Source organism: Podarcis gaigeae, assembly GCF_964106915.1.
Source record: "Podarcis gaigeae genome assembly, chromosome: 5".
NCBI classification, from domain to species: domain Eukaryota; kingdom Metazoa; phylum Chordata; class Lepidosauria; order Squamata; family Lacertidae; genus Podarcis; species Podarcis gaigeae.
Window position 1 is genome coordinate 43942306 of NC_139681.1, and position 19899 is coordinate 43962204.

The following is a 19899-nucleotide window of genomic DNA, read 5'->3' on the forward strand; positions in this document are numbered from 1 at the left end:
GAGGACGAGATGGTTGGATAGTGTTCTCGAAGCTACCAGCATGAGTTTGACCAAACTGCGGGAGGCAGTGGAAGACAGAAGTGCCTGGCGTGCTCTGGTCCATGGGGTCACAAAGAGTTGGACATGACTAAATGGCTAAACAACAACAACAACACATAGTCACATAAAGGACACAGAGCCCTTGGAAAGAAGGGATTGGTTCAACAAAGGTTACACAATCTGCCATGTTCCTACTATAAAGCTCTGCACTCGCTTCTGCTAATCACGAGAATTCGGCCAGCTCTTGGTTAGAACGAAGCTTCTCCTTCTGTTTCCCAAATTGTCTTTCTCTGTTGTTTCTGTATCTTGCTGGGATTTCCATTATCACAGAGTGAGAATCAGAACTGCAACTTGCCAGTGGTGGCTCATTTTCCAGTTTGCACCTTGTGATGGCCTGAAGCCAAACAAATCGATCAACAAATTCCAGAAAACTAGTAAGCAAGCTTGTCTTTATGCCAACTTGGCACAGTGAAAGCCAATGCAATATTTATACTGAGACACTCAACAATTCCAACCAAATGTTGGAAGACAAATGTCGCTCTGTGGTGAGATGACCCACATCAGTTTGTTTGTTTTTTAGTAGAGCAAAGGTTATATGTGCTCTGGCTGTGGACAAATTCAGAAGAAAGCCAAATAGATAAGCTCTTGCTCATGACTAGAAACTCTACAGACTTGGCATAGCTTATTATGTGGGTGAGCCAATTGCAGGGAACCCCTCCATGCAAGCAGGAGCTCATGGGGCTTCTTCTCACACAGCTGTATCACTTCACTGATAAATAAAGAAACTTTGTGGGGTAGGACAAAAGTGCCAGCCCACCTGTTCACTCTATACTAGAAGTGGGTAACCTCCAGCCTATGGTACCCAGCAGGGGTTCTCATTTGGACCATGGGGCCATTTACCCCAAATTATGCCCACCTGCACCACCCCGACATCACAGGTGTTGCGAGGTGTGGGTCACATGACTAGAAAGGAAAAATCAGGATTGTCCTGGTTATTCCTTCGCAAGTGAGCCTTGCATTTGGTGCCAAATTCAACCCCTGCAGGAATCAGCGGCATTATGGTGTCCCTAGTAAGCAACCCCCAAGTGCAGCCAATCTCTATTGCAAGCAATGGTTGTATCCAGCACTAGTCAGCAGATTGGGACTGATCGTTGTGCCCACGCCTGCCCTACTTACTCCTGCCCTGCATATGCCATATTTAAAGGGCTATTTACAAACCAGACTCCAGGTGATCCTTCAGTGACTAAGTTGCAGATAGACATTTCTATAAATACTGAAGTTGTTGGAAAGCAAATGTCAAGAGCACCATTCTTTAATATCAAAATAAATCTAGTGGGTTTTTTCCCTGTTATACAAGTGGGGCTGCACTTTGATGTGCTCCTATTTTGGTTTCCTGCCAGCCATGCACTCCTCAAGGAGTACAGCATTCCTTTTGCCCTTTCCCTAGTTTTCGTCCTTTGCAATATTTTGGAATCTGAGCTCACTGGGCATGCTCAGTCCTCATCATGTCTCCTCCCCACCTACATGACTGTGTTTTCCACCAACAAATATATTTTGTACCTTTGAAAAAGTTAACCCAGTGCTGCTGATAAAGATAGGTGACTGGGGCGTGATTTTGCTATTATTAATATATATCAGGAATGTGAAACTTGCGACCAATCAGATGTGTCTGTATTCCAACTCACCTCACCCCTCACCATTAGCTATGCTGACTGCAGCTGATGGGACTCAGAGTTGCAGAACTTCTGGACTCTTCACCCCCTAATATACTGAGCAGCCTTTCTCCCAAACAGGTGCCTTCCAGCCAGCTTGGACTACAACTCCCATCAGCTGCAACTGGATGCTGATACAGAATACAGTGCTCGAGCAATGGAGGATTTCACAACATGTAGCTAAGGTCACTTTCTATTACCTCTTTCCTTTGCTTTTAAACTGGCTGTTAGAGTCAGAGTGCTAGCTAGGTGTTAATTTTGTGACCAGCAATTAAAAACAGATATCTTTAGGAGACAATTAGCTTAAACCACTTCAGTGGAACGTCTTCTAGCTTTTACTAGCTGATGGGTTAAGAATGTCTCCTCGATAATGTTTCAAGCACCATCTGTTTATTTGTCCATGAATAAGGTCTAATAAAATAAGTAAAGCTTAAATGGATGCACAGAATGGGTAGGGAGGAAGCAACAACATGTATTTTAAAAGATGAGAGTAAATTGCTTTAGAGGAAATGGAAGGAATAAAAGAAACATTGACAAAGCCTTTTTTTTAGTGTGACTATTAGAACTTTAGAAAATACAGGTGTCACAGTAATAGATTGTCCTTGAGACTTCAGTGCTGATAATGTTAAAACAACAACAAAAATCCCCCTCCATCCATAGTTCTAAGGTTTATACTTGAGTGTCTTGGATCATTACGTTTTAAGAGCTCTACACACAGTTCATAGCCATGGAAGCTTTTTGTTCCCATGTTTTGATATTTTTTCATTGCAGGAATGAAAAGAACTAGGATCTAGAGTGACTTTGCATTGGGAATGCAAAGGAAAAGCATAAGTCAACAACAGGTTCTGCCCCGTGAGAGAATAACAATAAGAGATGAAACAGAGTCAGATACAGAAATGGGGGGGGGGCAGGAACAGATAATGTTCATAAACAGATAATAACATAAATATGGATCAGGCCATTGGCCCATCTAGTCCAGTATCCTGTTCTCACAGTGGCCAAACACTAACTATGGGAAACCTGCAAGTGGAACGTAAGTGCAACAACACTTCCCTTCCTCCAACTTTCTTCTCTTTAAAAACTTCTAACCACAATAAACAAAATAGAAAAGGTGGTCTTGCTGAAGCATCAAACTTAAGTCAAGGCACGACTCACTTGTGGAAGATCAGTGTGGTAGCAGGTACACACAGAAAGCATTGTTGACTGAAGTGTGCACTGCTCTGAAATCTGACATGGGGAAGGGTGATGCATAAGCACTGGTGGAGGAAGAGGTGTGCTGGAGGAGCGCACTGCCCCCGGCAGCACAATCCTGGCGGGGTGCCATCACAGCTGCCCCCTCCCGCCTACGAACGGTGCGCCATGTCCCCAAGATGCATGCCATGCCCCTATGGGCAGTGCACCACACCCCCAGGACGCCCGCCAGCCCTGCCCCCGTCTGCTGTCTGCCCCCCGGTGCCGGAGCACGAAGCTCCGCCACTATGCATAAGTGCTTAAAATACATAAAGAAGTGGCTGGGAGCCATTACAAAGAAGGCTTGAAATATTCAATGGTGCTTCAGTTAGCTCAAGGGTGGGGAAACCTTTTGAGACCGAAGGCCACATGACAATATTTCTTTCTTGACAACCTTCAGGCGGGCCAAACGTCAGTGGTGGGTGGCATCAGAGGCTAAAGTGGGTGGAATAATGAATACCTGTGCACAGTAGGCAAGTTTACACACCCACACACACACATCCCTCTTTATCCTCTATCCTGACAAGTGAGAGGCATTATTAGAGTCCAAGGACACATCTCAGCCAGGTAAAAACATTCATAGCACATAGCAGGGTGTGGAATGGGAAAAGTTCTGTGGGCCACAGACAAGACCCAGGAAGGCCACATTCAGACTCTGGGACTGAGGACCTCCACCCCTGTGTCCATCTATTAAGACAGAATAGGGTGACAAAGGAAAGTGTGGAGAGAAGAAAAGGAGGAACATGTCATGTGGTCACTTGCTTGTCCAGACCAGAGTACTGACTCAGTGTTGCAAGCTGGAACCAATTGGATAAGTGTTTGTGCATGACCTATCAAGAACAGTTTCTGAATAGCTGCAGTGCCAGCAGATTTTTGACAGCTGGCCAGCACTGAGCTGTGTCAGGAGGATTGCGCTATCTGTATCATAAATCTACAGGCCCTTGCTCAGGACTTTTGGAGGACATGGATCATGGAATGTAAGGGATTCACAGATGCCCTCGGAAATGGGGAATGCAACCCACGGTGAAGAGCACACAACGAGTCTGTGACGCTTTCCTGCTGCTTGATCCCTCAAGTCCTTGCTAGAGCTGAGTTCATGAAGAGGATATCAACCTTAATTTGCATGAAAATGGAGCTCAGTAAACGCAGATACAATTAAAACCAAGGCTAAACTTTATTAAAGAAGGCTCAAACCTATACAACTTTTCACTGTACCAGAACCATCCAGTTAATCCGCTTATCTCTTAGGGCTGAACGTAGTGTACCTGCCGAGGCTTCAAATGACAGGATTTACTCTCTGAACAAGGCTTGATTTGCTGAATATGTAAATAGTGAAATATTCTCACTGACAGTTTGCATGACTGAAGTTACTTGTCAATGCTCGTAAGAAGCATAGTATTAAAAACGAATATATTCAATTGCATATATATATATATATATATATATATATATATATATTTGTCTTGGGACTGTTCAGATGGATAAGACTCTTGCAGTTCAATCCTGTGCATGCTTACTCAGAAGTAAGCCTAACAAAATTGGATGGTCTGTACTTCCAGGTAAAAAAGCACAGGGTTAAAACTGCTGCTGTAATTTAGAACCACTTTAAAGTGGTACCTCAGGTTATGAACTTAATTTGTTCCGGAGGTCTGTTCTTAACCCGAAACCGTTCTTAATCTGATGTGCACTTTTGCTAATGGGGCCTCCCGCTGCCCCCGCGCCACCAGTGCACAATTTCCGTTCTCATCCTGGGGCAAAGTTCGCAACCCGAGGTACTACTTCCGGGTTGGCGGAGTTTGTAACCCAAAGTGTTTGTAACCAGAAGCGTTTATAACCTGAGGTACCACTGTACTTAGGTTGTGTGCAAATTAGACATTTAAACTACAGTTCCCACGATTCTCTGGGGGGTGCCTTACATGTATGGTGTGTACGCAGCCTAAGAGAAAAGAGTCAGCTACATATTTCATGGTGTGAAATTCAAAAAATAAAATAAAATCTGGTAATACCCAGGGACAAGAGAAAATTCATTTCTGCCCTAGCACTGCAGTTGTTAGTACAATATCCATTACAACAGTAGTTAGCCTATTTATTATGAATTATCCCCAGTGAGTACAGTATATCCCCTTTTAGTCTGTCAATGATAAAAAAAATTGGTTTAAAGCAATGCCACCAGCAGGACAAGATTCCTCAACATCAGAAAAGGCTTGCCTAAACAAATAGGTTTTCAACAGATGTTTGAAGCACCCAATGCATATAGAGCTTCCCAAACCTAGTCTAGCAAGGCATTACAGAGGTTGGTGCTATAGCTGGAAAGGCCCATTCTTGTGTGGTTTCTAAACAGCAATCCAATGGCTATGGCCAATGGCCAGCAGTCCCTCATCTGAGGAACATGAAGATCAGCAGTTCCACTTAGCTGATTGCAGTCTCTAGGAGCTTGTGACCAAGAGCTTGTGACCAGGACTTGTAAACAGGGGCGTGGGATTGGTGGAAGAGACTAAGAACAGTGAGCTTGTGTCTTTTGGATGAAGGCTGGTTGCTTGTCTGAGCTGTTTGTAGGTTTGATTGTGCATTTGTTTGTGGGTGTGACCATGCACTCTGCTAGCACCAGGTTGGGGGAGGATGATCTTAACATGTATCGGTGGTGTTCAGTCTCCCCATGGTGCTTTTTAAAACTAACCCTTTAGGAGTTTTATCATATCTAAGGTATAAATATAGCCTCTTGCACAGGAGGTTGCAAGACAGTGGTGTTGCCTATAGTCAGACATTTCAACAATTTGCAGCAAAATAGTAATAATGTCGCATTGTCAACAATTGACAGCAAAGGCAGAAGATCTTGCTCCTAAATTATAACCAGGCAAGTAGTACACCCCATCAGTGGCGTAGCGTGGGGGGTGCAGTGGGGGGGGGCCGGCCGCACCGGGCGCAACATCTGGGGGTTAGGGTTAGGGGGTGCAAATCCACGGGTAAGGGGGTCAAATTACTTGCCTTGCCCCGGGTGCTGACAACCCACGCTACGCCACTGCACCCCATGACATGACTGTATTTACCAAAGTATCTGCTCTGAGAATGACAGAAATATAAATTACTTGTCCAGGTACGTTTTATGGCTCCAGCCTTAAGAAGATGCAAAAATACTGTTTATTGTGTCTCAGTCATAGTTCTCTATTTATAAACGTAATTCCTAATATGTAAGTATATTTTTCCTTCCATCTCCTTCCCCATCCCATTATACTTTAAATATTCAGGAAGAGCGTGGGAAGAAAATCTATAGGTTCCTTTGCATAATTCTCACGATACGAGTCAAGTCTGCGTTTGCTCTGTCTCTGGGCAGAAACTGCTAATTATGTCCATTGCACTGAGTTTGGGACCCAATCCATGACTGACATAAACATTAAGTGATGCATCTTCTGATCCCTTTTGCAAAAAGAGACAATTTCCTCAGGGACTTTGGTGGAAGCAACCAAACCTGTATTCATAACATCTGGCACACAGCAAGAAAAATCTATTTTCTTAAAATAAAATAAAAATCTTAACCACAACCAAGCATTTCAACCCCCAAATGCTATCAATATTTTCAGCATTCCAACTGACAAGGAAGGTTTCTGCCTGATTTGAACACCACAGAAGCAAAATATGATCTGGGGTTTGGGTGCATTTTTATTATTTGTTTATTTTTGGAATTCCAAAAATGCTGATACACTTTTATCTGATGTAATAAAGTATCATTTTAATATGGAAGACAGCACAGGCAGCAAGAGGCACACAACAAATCTGAGAGCCACAGAGAAAAGCGATTAGCATATCTTCTTGGTTCCCCTCCCCCCCCTCCCCTCCCCTCCCGCGTGTCAATATAAATTAGACTTGGTGAAGCTTCTCATATGGATTACTAAGGGAACTGCCACCTTGGAAGGAGATATCAGCCTCCAGTTGAAGACACCTGTCAATGCTGAAACTTAATTTAGGGTCAGGCAGGAATAGATGTCCCATCGGTCATCTGTGAAATGATGGCAAACAGTTTTGAATGGAACAGCAAAGATGAGTACCCATACAATGACAAGAAAATTCGGCATAGCACAACCATGAAAATCAATATTTCAAGCAGTGGCAGAAAAAAACTGCTGTCATACTGGCAGAAGGAAGCAAAATGAGATCCCAGTACAGCCGAATCTACAGACTAGTTAAGCCAAAACGCCAGGGTTGAAGCCAATCCTGTTCCTACTGAAGGCATGGGTGCTAAATCAACTTAAATCCAAGTACTTCAGCTAAACCGGATTGAACTACAACAAAAAAAGCAATAAAAAGCATCTATTAAAACTGTGCTGGGGAAGGCCTAAATAACAACTTGGGTAAATACGTTCAAAGTAAAGCTTATTACGAAAGCAACCATTGCTTCATGCTGGATTACATCCTGTCCCCATCTGTTCCAAGGCAAATATTGAGTAGCTCCTTGGCTCCAAACAGACTTATACTGAAAATGAAAGTCTCAACCCAGTGGGAAATTAGTCTAGCATCAGTAACACTGCCACCTGGAGCAGGGTGGGGTTACCGGTACCTAGGGGGGTGTTAAGAGGCAAGCAGGTAAAGGGCGGCAATGGAGGTGTAAATGAAAAGCACTGGTTCATCAACTTTGCTGAATCAATTAAACTAAATAGTTTTAAGTGGATTTTGAATAAATGTGCAATTGTTACTGTTTTGAATTTTATGTGTTATTATCTTCCTTGGTGGCTTGCGCAAACTGCTATTCTGAAGGATGTTTTGTTGCAGTATAAAGAAGGAGGAGTGATGAAGAGTTTATGGAATCAAGGGGGGGGCATAGTCCAAAAAAGTTTGGGAACCACTGCTCTATTTTATTGCATCCCCCCACCCCAAACCTTTGAGCCATGCAAGATTCCAGAGGTTCCAGGCGCTTACCCAGGGTTTTGGAAATAAGGCACAGTGGAGACTATGATGTCTTTATGATATATGGTTTGTTTGCACATATATATCATATATGTTTGATTTCTGCTTGAATCCGAGGCTGTGGATATGGGACAATCAAGGCCCTCTTGGGTGTTAATGCTGTTAACCCCTCCATTGTAGGCTCAGCTTGCATATATGTGTAAATAAACCGTATATCATAAAGACACCACAGTCTCTGCTGTCCCTCATTCCAAAGTAAACACAAACCCTGGGTAAACACCTGAAACCCATGGAATCTCACACTGCTTGGTTTGGGGGTGGTGTGCAACAATTTGTTTCTCAGGCTATTGCATGGGTAGGCAAACTAAGGCCTGAGGGCCGGATCCAGCCCAATCGCCTTCTAAATCCGGCCCGTGGATGGTCCGGGAATCAGCATGTTTTCACATGAGTAGAATGTGTGCTTTTATTTAAAATGCATCTTTGGGTTATTTGTGCGGTGTAGGAATTTGTTCTCCCCCACCCCCTTCAAAATATAGTCCGGCCCCGCACAAGGTCTGAGAGACAGTGGACTAGCCCCCTGCTGAAAAAGTTTGTTGACCCCTGAGCTATTGGTTTCAGCACAACTACATCCTCCTTTTTCATTCAGTAGAATGGCCTGTGTGGTTGTGGATTTGGCTGCCTGTCTGAGCTGCAAATGCCACTTCTGCCCATTTCCTTAGCTTCAGGTCTCCTGTAGCTAATATGGACCTGCCCCTGCAAGGGCTCAGATACTGCTGCAACACTTCGTTAATGTGTCCCTTTGTCTCTTTGGAGGCAAAATGAAATAGTTTGGCAGATTCTCCAATTTGCGAAGGAGGGTGATAAAGAAATGGAAACGCTCCCTTGAGTCTTGAGAATGTCAACAGCAGCATCCCTTTCAGTCTGCATGGATCCTTTCAGCCTCTCACTTAACACAGCAGGCCAACTGCTAGCCAACGCTGCCGCTTAGAGACCCCCTACCCAAGTCAGTGCAAAAGCACCTGGAGCTATTTTTCCCCAAAGAGATGGAAAGGGTGCAGCAAGCATGAAAGGTTCAGAATGCCTCTGAGGAGTTTCAAGTGGCCACTTAATATCAAGGAAAGTTTCCCGGCGAGCAGAGGGAAGGCGTTTAAAATATATATTTCTGCTGAAAATGTGGAAATCTAATCCTTCGTCTGCCTTGGCACACAGATTTCAAGCGGGAGAAGGAACACCAAAAAAGCGGTGCGTGAGGAAGGCGAGAGTGAAAGCAGGTAACACAAAGCCTACACATTTCCAGTCATCACTTATCAGATGCTACCCTTTGTTAAATTGATGAGTGACAGCCAGGAGCTTTACTACAGCTAGAAATGTCAGCACCAGATCATTATTTGATGACTATCATTGCTAGCATAAAGGTCCTCGTGTAGAATAAAGCTAATGTTGCTGTCGTACAATTCAGTGCCCAGCCTGACATGCCTTTTGTCTGAATATAAGCCACAGAGCCTCATCCAATGAAAAGGCTCAGCCAAGAATATCATATACCAAGGGATGTTAAGATTTTTCCTTTCTCCTTTACACTTGTCAAAGGGGATGGAATGCTATCTTGTTGTATGATGTGTACATCTTTCAGCAAATAATGACTACGAGAGAGAGCTGCGGCTCAGTGGAATTTCCCAGGTTCAGCAGTTGGCAGAATTAACCCCTTAAGATGCAAACTGAATGATCCTTGCTGCAGCAGCTGCAGCACTTCTAGCACTTCCCCTGCCTAAATTCCCCTGCCTGAAAATGAAGTGAGTTAACCAGGACTAGGCTTCAGTCTGAAAGGATTGTCAGCTCAGCTCTAGTACTGAAAGCTCAGAAATAATAATAATGATAATGATAATAATTTCTACCACGCCCATGTGGATGGGTTTCCCCAGCCACTCTGGATGGCTTTCAACAGAATAAAAATAACAGAAGCGGAGTAAAACTTCAGACATTAAAAACTTCCCTAAGAAGGGCTGCCTTCAGATGTCTTCTAAAAGTCAAATAGTTGTTTATTTCCTTGACATCTGATGGGACTGCATTCCACAGGGCGGGCACCACTACCAAGAAGGCCCTCTGCCTGGTCTGCACTTTATTTGGAGCCTCTCTCTCTCTCTCTCTCTCTCTCTCTCTCTCTGTCTCTTTCTTTCTTTCTTTCTTTCTTTCTTTCTTTCTTTCTTTCTTTCCTCCCTCTGGTAAATCTCTCTCTCTTTATTTCTTTCTTACCTCTGGTAAATTTGACTGGTAAATTTGAGGTCCAAGTAAAAACAAAGTAGATCTGAGAAGTCAACCCCTGAAGGTCTGCCTACCACTCATTCAGACATTACTGAGCTTAGATGGACCAATGGTCTAACTCTGTGTAAGGCCACTTCCTATGCTCCTTACTCTGCTGTTTTCATATACTAGTGCCACTTATTTAATAAGGGCCCCTTCACCCACTATCTGTTATATAACTTTGTTCTTATTCTTTCTTATCATTTCTATTCTCCTTAATGCTGATGTAAAGCTTGAGAGTATTTAGATGATGCCAAAATGTAACATTACTACAATGCATGTATATTACATTTTGTGATGTTGCACCGGTGCAGTGATTGAAATGCCACATGCTCGGCACTTCTGCACTGATGTAAAGTAAAGGGACCCCTGACTATTAGGTCCAGTTACGGACGACTCTGGGGTTGCGGCGCTCATCTCGCTTTACTGGCCGAGGGAGCCGGAGTACAGCTTCCGGGTCATGTGGTCAGCATGACTAAGCCGCTTCTGGTGAACCAGAGCAGCGCACGGAAACGCCGTTTACCTTCCCGCCAGAGTGGTACATATTTATCCACTTGCACTTTGATGTGTGTTCGAACTGCTATGTAGCACATCTTTAGAGCAGGCTGCTAGTCAGAAAAGTGAAACATCATTACACGGCTTCTGTATGCAAGATAATATAATATAAATAGGACAGAGCCAATATAAAATGTCACAGTCATTTCAGAAACAAACATAGATAAGAACTTCATAATCCGCTCAGAAGCATTTTGTCGACAAAGATAAAGGTGTTATTGGACAAATCATTTGTTTGCTCTTAATTATCCATCCCATGCTCTACACTCATTTTCCCCACAACTCTCTAGGATGAAATTGCTTGTAAATCTTATATTTCATGTTGGAGATACCAGATAATTCCGTCTAAGGATGGAAACAAGGATGGAAACAAATGTCCCAGAAAATCTACTCATTCTGCTACTTGAAGGGTCACAGCAGAACTAAAATGCCCATAATACTACACCTGAACCTGAAATCGTTATAATGGGGAGCATATTTATGGTTGATAGAAGTGTTCTGCTTCTTTTTGTTTTATTGTTTTTTACAGTCAAACATCATTAGTGTTACTGGCACACCTCTTCTTCATGTCAAGGGGCAATGGCAACTTTAATACAAAAGAATCTTCCAGTCAGGTATCTAGGTTCGAAAAGAATCGTACCTGCAAGACACAACCATATTTCACTATTAAACCGAGTGATTATAAGTGGTGCTTGGCTGAATACCCACCCACACCCACCCACAAAATGTGGGGGATATTCAGTGACTTCAAGGGGGGGGAATGTGAATTTATTTAAAGGGGGGAGCTTATTTTTGGGAAAGAGTTGCTGCACTCAGGTATTGCTTGTGGGCTTCCCATCAACATCTGGCTGACCACTGCAAGGGTGGCAAATCTATTGTTTCTAACATTACATATTTTATTGGCTATACTAATTTTAGAAGGCTTTGTACATGCTGGCCCAAGCCATCAGACTAAATTAATTCACATGACACTTGAGAAATGCTGATGTGTGGCTGTTGTCCTGCACAGGGAAGATCTTTACGAAGGAGGAAAAAACTCCACATGTGAAATGGAGTGTGCAGTCAGCCCTACACATTATCACTCAGAACTGAGTTCAGTAGAACTTATTCCCCAATAACAGTTCACATTTTAGCATCATTTTGGAAAGTAGAGTCTGGGCAAGAGCTACATATCTGCTGCTTAGGTCTGACCATATTACTGTGGAGTTACATCTATCTATCTATCTATCTATCTATCTATCTATCTATCTATCTATCATCATCATCTATCTATCTATCTATCTATCTATCTATCTATCTATCTATCTATCTATCTATATCTATCTATCATCTATCTATCTATCTATCTATCATCTATCTATCTATCTATCTATCTATCTATCTATCTATCTATCTATCTATCTATATCTATCTATCTATCTATCTATCTATCTATCTATCTATCATCTATATCTATCTATCTATCTATCTATCTATCTATCTATCTATCTATCATCTATCTATCTATCTATCTATCTATCTATCTATCTATCATCTATCTATCATCTATCTATCTATCTATCTATCTATCTATCTATCTATCTATCATCTATCTATCTATCGGAATTTGTACACCACAGTCAGAAAAAGTGGTGCAGTGCTGTTTTCCCTAATTGCTTTGCTCTTTTAAGGCCCATTGCAACAAGCCAAGATTTCCTTTAGGTTTGAGCAGAGCAAAGTCTAAGTGATGGGATCAGGCAAGCTCCCCTACCACCAACAAAAGTAAGACATTCATTTCCATGTTATGCCAGCAAGAATGTAGCAGCTCCCTAAATATGAAGATGTTTCTGTTGCCTGGGAAACTTCCCCCTTTTGTCTGCAGTATTACAAATGACATATTGTGTAAATTTGTCTTCAGTTACAAGATTATCATGTTGCCTATATACTGTATGCCGTAACTGAAGGAGGAACCCTTCCAGAGTGAAATCCACTCAAAAATGTAGTGTAATAGTAAGTACATAAAACAAAAAAATGTTATTAGACGATCAGGCAAGGCAACAGATAAGTAAGCCAAAGGACTGCCTAAATTGAAAGGAAATGTTAATTCTTAAGGAGGTTGGATGGCCGTCCATCATGGATGCTTTAGCTGAGATTCCTGCATTTCAGGGGGTTGGACTAGATGATCCTTGGGGTCCCTTCCAATTCTACAATTCTATTACACTGGTCAACAACAAATTTGTTGTCTGTGTTTTTTCAGTTGATTTAGGACGAATCTGATGCGCTGAATCCAAAAATCACATTGGTTTTGCTGAATCAGGTCAAGTTTTTGAGCTATGGCTACATGTCGTTTTTTTACGTTTTTGTTCACATGTACGCTTGTGTGGAGCATTTTAGTTGGTGGGGATAAAATGCCATGTCGAATAATTGTTTTGATTGGAAATGATTATTTTAATGACAAGAAGTATTCAGGTCCGATAGTTCTGGGTGATTATGTCGAAAAGGGATCAGTTTGAAGTCATAAAACCTCAAAATCTTCCATAAATTGGTGCGGCTGGGATCAACAGAAAGAATCAGAGCAGCCTCAAGTATCCTGATCTTCAATCAGCATGTCGTCCTGTAGCTCATTGTGATGAAATTCCAGTGCCTATCTTCGGAAAACTTCCTGACATTAGTGACAAAGATGCCTCCAGTGTTGAAGGACATGAAGAAGAAGAAATGGTTCTTGAAGATGATGCTCCACATCCATTGTCCCAAAAGGAGTTGAATGATCTAGTTTGCAACCAGGGGCGCCGACTTATAAAAAATATTGGGGGGGCGGGGGCCCATACCGACTTATAAAAAATATTGGGGGGCCCAAGACCTCCAAACCGCTGCTGCTGGGGGAACGAAAGGGGCGAGCCCCGGGCTGCCCCACCTTAAGTGAACCTGTGAGGGCCCGCCCTTTGCGGCAGCCGATTGGCTGCCGCCGTGGGCGGTGAATATTAATGAGCTAGGGGGAATCCCCACTTCTCACGGGGCTGACGCCAGCCCCGCGAGATTGTTGATGGGTCGAGAGCCCGCAACCCCACCCCCTCTCTAGATCGGGAGTGGCTTTGTTTTAACTCATTACTGAATGTATTTTAAAAGGTAACTATCGTCAAACAAGGAAAATAAAAAATGCCAACATAATTTTGTGATTTTACAAAGCATAATATAACTAATAATTTTCTTAAATTATTGGGGGGGCGGAGCCCCCCCAAACGAATTTTTGAGGGGGCTCGGGCCCCCTCAGGCCCCATGGAGTCGGCGCCTATGTTCGCAACCTCAGCTTGTCAAAGGACTCTGCCGAACTGTTGGCATCCAGATTGAAGGGAAAAAATCTCCTCTCTGACAGTGCTCGCATCAGCTTCTTCCGCAACAGGCATCAAGAGTACCTCCGTTTTGTCTCGGAAGAGAAGGATTTGGTGTACTGTGCAGATATTGCGCAGCTTCTGCTCAAGCTTGGAGTGCCACAGTACGAACCCAAAGATTGGAGACTGTTCATTGACAGCAGCAAGCGATCACTGAAATGTGTTCTGCTACACAACGGCAACCAGTTTGCCTCTATACCCCTGCCTCACTCGAGTACACTGAAGGAGAACTATGAAGCGGTGAAGTATGTGCTGGAGAAAATTGGTTAGGATCAGCATAAGTGGTTTATTAGTGTTGACCTGAAGATGGTGAACTTTTTGTTGTGACAACAGTCTGGCTTCACCAAGTACCCATGTTTTCTGTGCATGTGTTTTTTTTTTATAATAATTTTTATTGATTTTCCAACACAAAATAGAAAACAAAACAACACACAGTACATAGACAAACAAAACATATAAACATGTATAATTTCAAAACCTCCTTTTCATAAACCTTACTTCCCAGACTTCCCCTTACCTCCCCTTTTCTGCATTCCTGTTTTAAAATTTCTTCAACAACCCCTCACTCCAATTTAACTAATTGCTCATTTTCTTTTTTTTTTAGCTTCTTCTCATGCTTAGTCATTTACAGCTGTAATTCTATATTTTTTCCTTTCCCTTGACATTTTAGCACTCATTAATTTTACAACAGTTCTTAAGATATACTTTAAATTTCTTCCAATCTTCTTCCACCATCTCTTTTTCTTGGTCACGGATTCTGCCCGTCATCTCCGCCAGTCCCATGTAGTCAATCACCTTCGTCTGCCATTCTTCCAGTGTGGGTAGTTCTTGTGTCTTCCAATACTTTGCTAAAAGAATCCTTTTTCTGTTTTCTGTGCATGTGGGATAGTAGGGGCCGTGCTCAGCATTACACGAAGAAGGACTGGCCTGTGCGGGAGGAATTGGTGCCTTGCAAAGAAAGGAACGTCATCAACAACCCTCTGGTGGACAGAGACAGAATACTCTTCCCACCGCTGCACATCAAGCTCGGCTTAATCAAGCAGTTCACCAAGGCTCTGGACAAGGATGGTGACTGCTTCACTCACTTGTGCCAGGCTTTTCCAGGATTGACCATGGAGAAGTTGAAAGCTGGCATCTTTGATGGTCCTCAGATCCGTCAGCTCATCAGAGATCCAGAGTTTGGAAACTCAATGAACGAAGTGGAACTGGAAGCGTGGAATGTATTTGTTCTGGTAGTGAAGAACTTTCTTGGCAACAATAAGGCCAGAAACTATGCAGAACTTGTCAACAACATGCTGACTGCTTTCAGAAACCTGGGCTGCAACATGAGCGTCAAGATGCACTGCCTATTTTCACATATGGACTGGTTTCCTGAGAACCTGGGTTCAATGAGTGACGAGCAGGGGGAGAGATTCCATCAGGACATGAAAGAGATGGAGACCAGGCATCAGGGTCGCTGCGACGCAGTCATGATGGCTGACTACTGTTGGACTCTGAAGAGAGACCTCCCTGCCGCTGAGCATTCCAGGAGTTCCAAGAAACGAAAGTTCAAGCCCTGAAGTTTGAAAAATGGTGAAGCAACATGCAATTTACTTACCTCAGAGCAGCTTCGTCACGCTGGCCACGTGACCCGGATGTGTCTCCGGACAGCACTGGCCCCCAGCCTCTTAAGTGAGATGGGCGCACAACCCTAGAGTCGGACACGACTGGCCCATACTGGCAGGGGTACCTTTACCTTTTTACCTTTATCAATGCCCACCATTCAGTTTACAGTTTACAGTAAACATGACCTGATGGAGAGAAAGGGATGCCATTTCCTGATTCAGCAGTGCCAAAATACCCTAAATCAGTTTTAGAAATCTAGACAACATTCAAAAAGTAAAAAATTGTTGCCCAGTGTTATTCTTGGCTGTGAATGAAATGTTCACCACATAGGATTCACTAGACGCATCAATTCACCATATTGGGAAATCACCTTCTCCAAAAGCTAAGCCAACAGCAGTGCTCTCTGCTCACCCTCCAAACACCATCTTAATATACCTTTAAATGTCAAGCAAATTCTGACCTATGTGACTCCTCAAAGGCTGAATGCTTGTTGTGTACAGTGGTACCTCTGGATGCGAACGGGATCCGTTCCGGAGCCCCATCCGCATCCTGAAGCGAACGCAACACACAACTGCACATCTCCGCGTGCACAGGTTGCGTTTCGCCATTTGAGCATCTGTGCATGTGAGAGTGGTGAAACTCGGAAGTAACGTGCTCCGTTACTTCCGGGTCGCCGCGGAGCGCAACCCGGAAATGCTTACCCTGAGGTGTATTCATCCCAAGGTATGACTGTACCAGTTTTAATAGCAGTTGGGTTTAATAGCAGTTGGGTTATTTTGAGGATTCAGAATGGTGTTGTGGAAATTCAATCAAAATACGGTATCAGAGTGAGAGATGTCAGCTGACATTCTGGACATTCCAGATATAGCAACTGTCATTGTCCAAGGAGCAGCTGATACTTCTTTCTCCAAATAAAAGATGCAAAATGCTGCACTGCTCATAAAAATAGGCTAATATGTATTCTCCTGTGCATTGGAAGTTAAGGGTTGCATCTCTAGAAACTACCTTTCTGCAAAATACCAGGTACGTTGATGATGTGGTTGATTGTGTATCTCCACCCTTTGAAAATCCCTCTCATTATATATCAGACAAGCATCATCTCTTTGGTCTTTTAGGTGCTAGTTTCCACTTTCACCAAGACTTCTAAGTAGAGGCTGTTATCCCAGTTGGTATCTGCATTGGATTTGAAGTGGATTTTACACACACACACACACACACACACACACACACTATATGTTGTTCCTTTTAAAATTGTTTGTATATGTAATGTTTAACTCTTTTTTATATATGCAATTATTTTAACTGTTTTTATTCTCTTGTAAATTGTTTTGAGATGCCTCATAGGAAGCAATTCATAAATGAAATAAGTAATAAAAATAGACAATAAAGAACATGGCACTTTTGAGCTGCTACATATTATACCCAAGACCAACATTAAATGGAGGAGCCATTCCTTAAAGCCTAAATCTCCAGAACGGTTCCTGCTTGGGGTTTCTTAAGGGAATGGAGGGGGAAAGGCTCTTCCATTGACTACTTAATACAATAGCTGTGGGCAGGGTACTGTGGTATACTATCTTCCTGAGCATTTGAAATTTTTGAGGATGGCTTCCTCCTCTGATTGGCCTCAAATGGCATAATTCTGGGATGGATCAAGCACAAAGTGGCAGTAATGGTTCCCTCTCATGACTCTCTTCCTAGTCATGGGGGATGATATCATTTAGCATTGCCACACTTCCTGGCATAATGCACACAAACACACTGGAATGGAGTAAGGGAGGATTTTGATTTGAGTTATTTTAGGGTAGCCTGCTTCACCCTTTCGGAACCATGCCACAGGATGGGTCAAGCATCGTTATTAAAAGAAAAATAAACGGAGAGGCTCTGTGAAATCACTTTTCACCCTGCCTGCTTTTGACTCTGCACAACCACCCTGACGGCTTCTGCATACTGATAAATGTGTTTTGCAGGGTGACCAGCGAGCTGGTATTTTCTGAGCTACAATGAGTGCCTTCTGAAAGAGTCTGGACATTGTGAATGCAGGCATGGAACAGCTTAGCTCCAGACACACATATTTTGATGACAAGGAATGAAAGGAAATGCAATAAAAGGTAGATAGAATTTTATTCAGCAACTGACACCAGTTTCTGCCTTTGGCATTCATTGGTAGCTTTAGCTGGCTGCAGTGGGAATTGCATACGCTCATCCTGCGAACAAAAATCAGCTGTGTGTCTTATGCCCTACATATAATGAGCATACAGTAGGGAATTTTCAAAGCATTGGGAAAGGCTATGGAAGCAGAAGCAGCTTGTGGAAAAAAATATATACATAGCAAGTAAGGAAGAGAGATCATCTTGCTTCCACCAAAAGCACAACACAAGATTTCAAAATGTTTCCAGAGTGTATCATTGGGCTCCTTACAATTCAGATATATGTCTCCATTTTCTCTCAAGTATAGAATTTAGGAATAGAGAGAAAGAATAAAGCCTAATATATCACACCTTATGGCTTTGTGTCAGCCTCATGGCCCACCCTGGAACACTGCATTGGTGCAGAGGCGTGCAATTGGATGAGGAGGAGGCATGCAATGGCATTATATAAAACTAAAATAGTGGGGGAAAGGTTTGACAGGTGGCAGGGTGGCAGAATTGACCCACCTGGCACGTCAGCCACTCTGCAGCTGGCGAAATTGGTGCATTCCAGCATGCCTGCTGTACTGTACTAAGATGCCTTAAGAGGGGATGCAACGAACAGGCAGTTTTGGCTTGCATACTACAAGCAGGAGGCCACATTAAATGTCATAAAAGACTCTCTGTCACATTGGATGTATTTCCTTGGCTTGGTATGTGAAGCTAGGTAATTCACATGCTCACCTTCAATATGAGGCAATCAATAGCATTACAACCCTGGAGCTCTTTCTCCAGTTCAGATTTTAATCCAAGCTAGAGAAGAACAACCCCTACCCTCCCACCATCTGCTTTAGGAAGAGGAGTAAGAAGGCAGGTTTTTCTCTCCTGCCAACAGTCTGCTGGTGCTTAGGGAGCTTCTATAGCAGTCTCTTAGGCCCCAGTATAGAAAATATGGTTTCTCCAGGGCTACTAATGTTGATCGGAATGTTCTGCAAACTGGGGACATTACATTTCCTGGATCATCATGACCATAGCAGAGATTCTCTGCCTCCCTCCCTCTTCTGTCCTGCTAGGGCAGAAGCCAGAGAAGCAAGTGAGAGACTAGGAAGTGAGTTTGGAGGTTGACAACTGAGTGACCAAAACAGATATGGAGGCTCTTAGTTGAGTTGAGAAAGGGATCAGAGATATGCATACCCCCAGTTATGTCAGCTGGTGTTTCCAATAGCTGCAGGTCTCCCCAGGTATTTACCCCCAGCAACTGGCATTCAGAGATAAGCTGGGTGTCATTAAACTAACTTTTTGTGCTAGCTCAAGAATTAGCACTAGCACATGGGGATTCCACCGTGCATGCCCATGCCATCTCCAAATCTTCTAAGGTGGCAGGAAACCCAGAACAGACTCAGGAGGAATTTGTAGAGAAGGGAGGGGAGGAAGAACATTCTGTCATTCACCTTAGCGCTATGTTGAATATAATGCACTATCTCTGTGCATGGAGATTCCAAGTATTCTTTATAGGTAAAAGATAAAGGACCTCTGGACGGTTAAGTCCAGTCAAAGGTGACTATGGGATTGCAGCGCTCATTTCGCTTTCAGGCCAAGGGAGCTGGTGTTTGTCCCCAGTTTCCTGGGTCATGTGGCCAGCATGACTAAACTGCTACTGGCACATGGAGGACCGTGACGAGTGCCAGAGCGCACAGAAACAACATTTGCCTTCCTGCCGCAGCAGTACCTATTTATCTACTTGTACTGGCATGCTTTCGAACTGCTAGGTTGGCAGGAGCTGAGACAGAGAAATGGGCGCTCACCCCATCGCGGGGATTCGAACCGCTGACCTTCTAATCAGCAAGCCCAAGAGGCTCAGTGGTTTAGATCACAGCACCACCTGCGTCCCTTTACCTTTTACCTTTTCCTTTTCCTTTATAGCAGGGGTGGGCAGCCCTTTTCAGCCAGAGGGACACATTTTCTTCCATAAAGCCTTTAAGCGGTGGGGTTGGGGTGGTGATAGCTGTGGCTATTGAGGCCAGAGGTAAAACTAGGTACCGTGAATCAAGAAATGTAAATTTCCCC